The 5829-nt window shown below is 42.2% G+C and overlaps 1 protein-coding gene across 3 annotated transcripts in view; it reads right to left on the reverse strand.

The window, feature by feature from the left end:
- Positions 1–5829, reverse strand: part of BMPR1B (bone morphogenetic protein receptor type 1B) — a 331709-nt gene that overhangs the window by 215222 nt on the left and 110658 nt on the right. The gene's annotated exons all lie outside the window — the stretch shown is intronic.

Below are 5829 nucleotides of genomic sequence, written 5' to 3' on the forward strand. Positions count from 1 at the left end.
AATATCTTATCAAAGTTGCCAATCCATAAAAAAATCATGTCAATCTTTAAAAAAAGAAATTTCAAGGCAATAGAGAAGTGAACAGTTTGTTTTTCACAGAATTCATAACATGTGAATTAAAATGAATGATGACGTCTACTCAAACCTTTGTCCTTAATGTTTTATCTGATAAAGCCAGCCAGGGTAAAGTTTATTATCCCCAGCTTGTACTATAAAATGCTACATGTTTCATAGTAAAACTATGATGCCAAATGAAATAACCTGAAATGATCTGATCATTAAAATCTAACATTTCAATTATTTGCCATCCTCATGTTACTTTTATGGTAGTCTGATTTAGCGTTCAATGCTTTTTATATCTATGTCATGTATTTCTTTCCCATAATCTCTTGTCAACTTGTGAAAGGGTGGAGTCTAGCCTGTCAATCAGGTCGCAGCTTGATGACTTCATTTGGAGGCACTAAGGAGATAAACACCTGAAGGGAGGCCAGATACACTCACTCCCAGCAAGACATTCCCATTGACCAGTCACGTGAAGAGAAGCTGATGGCAGCCCTGCTTGGAGGAGCCACGTGGAGACCCACGCCAGCACTTGAGATGCTTCCACCACCACTGGATCCACAAGACTTTCCACCCACTGGTCTGAGATCGTCCTGCATTTGGCATCATTGCATGTGTTGCCTAAGTCTGAAAAGGAATTTATAGACAGGTACTGGACATATAGGTTAATATCGGACATAAGGACTTGATCTGGACTGGCTGGGATCGTTTCTTAATGTACAATTACTCTTTATATAAAGTTCTTTTTTATTCACGAGTGTCCATGAATTTGTTTCTCTAGTCTACCCAGACTAACACACCAAGTTTTCTACTTAATGATCTCACTTCTTTGAAACACAATTACATACTCTTAAAAATCAGGTTATAATGAAAAGAACAAAACTTACCAGGTTTCTTGTCGAAATTCATATGATATTATTTTGCATGCATTTTAGAAGATTTTTCAAACAATACTTAATAATTTTCAGTGAATACTGCCTTCAAATTTGTAGTAACAGAATTTTCAGTGTCAGTAGCCTAAGGTGCAAAACAGTAGCTTGCTCTCCTAAGAACAAGAATTGCAATGAATTGTGATGACTTATTTTGGCTTATCCTATTCATTTTACATTACCTTTGATCATTTTAAGAGGACCAAAAGGAAGCTGCACCTGATTCATCTTTCACACAATAGCAGCTTTTTGGTCTTTGGCTTTCACAAGCTGCTGCCTGAGAGGTGCCCCCACAAAACTAGCAGGATACTGTTGTTGCTGAAAGCTGGGGGGAACCAAAATAATAAGATGCAATGATCGGGGTCCAGCATGGGCAGACTAAACATCCGAAAGAGTGAAAAATTTTCCAAAGTACACATGGCCCACATATGGAGAAGATGAGCTAAGTTGGCGTGAGCAAGAAGAAAGGAGATGCTGGCGGCTGCACACGCACCCACCACCTTTAATGAAGTGTTTACTGTTCATAGTTATGAAGTTAAACCATATGGTTCTTGATATCATAAAAGATTAATTTTAAGAATTTGCTGGAATGATCTGTCAATACTTATACAGGGCTAGATTTTAGGAAGGGATGTAATTTATCTTTATTTCCAAAGAGCATTTTCCTCTTTCCTACTAGAACAAACAGTTTCATTAGTGGCCAGTTAAAATAATTGCTATTCATCAATTCTGTGTGTGAGAACTTAGTATAACTTAAAACATGTACCACCCACAACCATAGTTTTGGCTTTGCCAAGGGGAAAAAATTAATTACCATGAAAGATTATGACTAGAGATGGATTTAAACAAGTAAAAGTTGCTGTGTTAATCTGAGTAGACTAGAGAAGCAAATTCATAAACACACATGTGTATAAGGGAGAGGTTTATACACAAGAGGAATTGAACACTGAAGAAACATCCCAACCCAGTCCAGTCCAAGCTCATAAGTCTGATATTAGCCCATATGTCTGACAGCAATCTATAAAGTCCTCTTCAGACTCACAAAACACATGCAATGAGGCCGAATGTAGAAGATCACAGGCCAGTGGGTAGAAAGTCTTTGGTGGTAGAAGCATCTCAGTGCTGGCAGGGGTCTCCACATGGCCATTCCAGTTCCCAAAGCTGCATCAGGGTAGGTCCATGTGGCATCTCCTTAGGGATGTCTCGCAGGAAGTCAGCCTTGTCAGTAGAGTCTCCAAGGGAATGAACCGAGAGAGATAGTGTCTCCTGCCTCCAAGAAGGAAGTACCAGATATCTCAGAATTCTCACTAGAAGGCCATGCGCGCACAAAAGTCTCATTGGCTATTTCGAGATTGAGAGCCTAGACTCCACCCCTACACTCTTAATCCTTAAATTGACACCAGATTAGGTGACTACTATAGTTGCGGATGAAATGAAGGATGCTCAAGTTTTTTTAATATAAAAGGCCCTCACTCCCTAGCAACTCTATACCTATACTTCAAGAACCGTGGCGTTAATCTTTAAAGACTGGGGATAGAGAAATGTAACAGATTCTTTTCTAAAGAGGGCCCAAAGCAGATGTAGTAGAGGAAAGGCCGCAGCAGAACCAAGAGCTAGAGCACTAGACAGAGAGGTGGGTTTATAGGCCCATGGGCAAACCTGAGTGTCTTTATACAGGAAGCTTGCTTGCTGACCAGGATGTCTCCAGGCACTTAATTAGGGCACTAGGTTTGTGGGTCCATGGAGTTGGAGTTGAGTACCTCACTTACTATCATCAAGTCCATGCTAACTCATAACAACCCTGTAGGACAGGATAGAATTACTCCTATGCATTTCGGACACCTTAACTGTTTACAGGAGTAGAAAGCTGTCTTCCTCCTTTGGAGCAGCTTGTGACTTTGAACTGCTGACCTTGCACATCACAGCCCAATGTGTAACCACTACGCCACCAGGGTTACTCTGAGTATCTTCAGACTGAGGCTTATGATGGAGTGGTATGCCCAATGGGCCTTTGTTGACAACACAGAAAAAGCTCTATAACATAGCCCAAGCAGGACAGAGGATAAGGGTTATGCCCTAACTATGAGGCCGAGAACCAGAGAGGTGAGCCCATGAACATAGCTGTGAAGTTGTTCTGACAGGAAGAACTGTATTCTGATCATTTCTGATCCTGAATTGTAACCTACTAATTTCCCAAGTAAACCCATTCATTGTGAATACACCCCTATGAATTCTGTGGGGGTACTGTAATCAATCATTGAACGCGGTTTCAAAGCCGAGTGTGCTGTGGCACGTTTGTCATCAGAACTGATGGAGAAGGTTGTCAGTTGGAGGTGGGTCTGACTTCTGACTTGGGCTAATGTGTTTGATTCTCCTCTCCCTTTGTGAAAGCAGAGGGGGCAGACACCATTGCCCCCACATCCCCTTTTTACATAATCCTTGGGGCATACAGATAACCTTCTCCTCTAAGCAACAGAAAGACGAAAATGTTAAGGGTGTTATCCTACAGAAGGGTCACAGGAACCCATGGTTAAAGTCTAACAGTCTCATAGAATTTGTGAACATGGCTCTTGGCTGATGGATGAAATTATACATTGGTATACAGGAAATCTTCAAAAATTGAAAAGAGGTGGCCTGATAGTGTAAATGGTTAAGCACTCTCCTGATAATGGGTTTCTGGGAGAACAGCCCAGCTCTCTGCTTCCAAGAGATGTTTAGAAAACCCTTTGGATCAGTTCTAGTGTGTTACACAGGATCCCTATGAGTTGAAATCGAATGTACCGCACCTATCAACAAAACAGCAGTAAGGTTTTTAAAAGATTTGTTTTGCTGGAAACTAAAGGATAAAGATTTCATAAAATAAAAAAACAGTCAATGAACACCTACATTTACATGCACAGAAATAAGGTTGAGAAAATAGCATTTTATAAGTCGCATATTTTGAAGAAACAATGATGATTCAGAGATTACAAGTGAGAGCGTAATAGTGTGAGCTGAGAGCCACAGAGAAGAGCTCATGGGCAGTGGACCAAAGCCTGTGTAAGCAAATGGAGACATGACCAGCTGGGTTTCAGAATTGCTAGCGAACAGAATCGGTTTCTTATGGTTCCCATTTTGAGCAGGGGGCATCTGTAGCATTTTCTTAGGCTACTGCAACCATAAAGGGTTGGGTGTGTGAAGGACAGCTAACTAGTCTCTTTAGTTCAAAGGGTTTCAGAAAACGTCTTTAGGTTTTGTTTTAAGTATTCGAGGAGCTGTACAGCAGGAGCCTTAGCTCCACCTGAGGTTGATTTACAAGACACAATCCTGGGCTTAAAGCTAATAAAATATCTCTTAGGCGTTCTGAGGAAAGGGATGCATGTATTTTGTATGTAACAGTGATGTACATTCTCGTGGTTAGAGAGACTAGACTATGGTGGCTTATTTTTCCCAAAAATGACCACAATAATATCGCCCACCCATCATTTTCTGAAATTGTAGCTCTGAAACTCATCTCATCCTACTATGGAGTCGATATTTCCCCGCCTCAACTTCTGAGTACAGTAGACATGAAGCCATGTGATTTCAGGAACTAGATTTTCAAAGACAATGCAGCTTTCACCTTGTTCGTGGGAACAGTTCCTTTGAAAGTATTCAGCCGTCTTCAAGCTGCTACACTGTAACCAACCCAAACGCACCTTCATGGAGACCAATCCGACTCAGGGCAACTCAAGAAGTCCGGGAAGTACTGCAAGACCATACACACCCACTGTACATTGATTCACACAAAGCTGAGTCCCAAAGACCAGGACATGTGATACTGGCGTTATGTGAGGAGACGAACATTGAGATCGCCCAGAGAAGTACTGGAGCAGCTATGGGCCGGTAACACTGTGATAAAGACCCCAAGACCTTGCTGTTCAGGCAGGTGCTCGTCCAAACACTTACATTCTGATTTCCCTAGTAAACAATACATCCTAGAACCAACTTTAATACCCACAAACCCACTGGCTGTGTCTGTGCTGCCTCCCAGCTCCACAAGCCAGACTTCAAGTTTTAGCGTAAGGATCAAACCAAAGGAAAACATATAAAATAACTTTGGGGAGGCTGCTTCTCAAATACTCTCATGACCATTTTAGCGACTGAAAGGGAATACAAATTTTCTCACTGGCATTCTTCTACTGAATAAGCAGACCAGCCAAAACCAGACTCACTGCCATCAGCCACTGCTGACTCACAGTGACTCCCTGTGGGTTTCTGAGCTGGTAATTGTTTACAGAAGTAGAAAGCCCAGTCTTCTTCCAGACGAGCTGCTGGTAGTTTTGAACGGCCCTCCTTGTGGACCGCAACCCAACGTAACCACTACGCTACCAACAATAAAGCAGACAGCGATGCTTACATAAACACTGTCCAGGCCTCCTCATGGCAGTTTCATTCTTTGATTTTAAAACACAGGTCTTTTTTTTTTTAATCAGTGCAATTCCATGAGAGGAGAATTACAATGTAGCTTGAAGTAGAGACACAGGGACCTGGTCCTGAGGAGGGAGAGAGGGGACAGAGAAGGCAGAACCGTCATTGCCAGAAAGTTTGAATCATTTTGGTGTTTAGCGACCTCTTCCTTTGCAAATGAAGAGAACATAAGAGACTTCATAAATACCGTCTGGAGCCAGGAAAGTGCGTGGGTGACAAAAGGGAAAGGAAAGGAAATCCCCCTAACTTTAAAATCTGAAGGAGGAGCAAGGGTGGCAGCGAGGTTAAGAGCTCAGCTGCTCACTAGAGTGGATGGTTCAGCGAATCGGCACTCCCAAGGAGAGCGAGCTGGCTCAGCGTCCCGAAAGACCAGGGATCGGTTCCCTGCTGC

Source organism: Echinops telfairi, unplaced genomic scaffold (assembly GCF_000313985.2).
Source record: "Echinops telfairi isolate 266 unplaced genomic scaffold, ASM31398v2 ScPeMD7_7468;HRSCAF=8506_0, whole genome shotgun sequence".
NCBI lineage: Eukaryota > Metazoa > Chordata > Mammalia > Afrosoricida > Tenrecidae > Echinops > Echinops telfairi.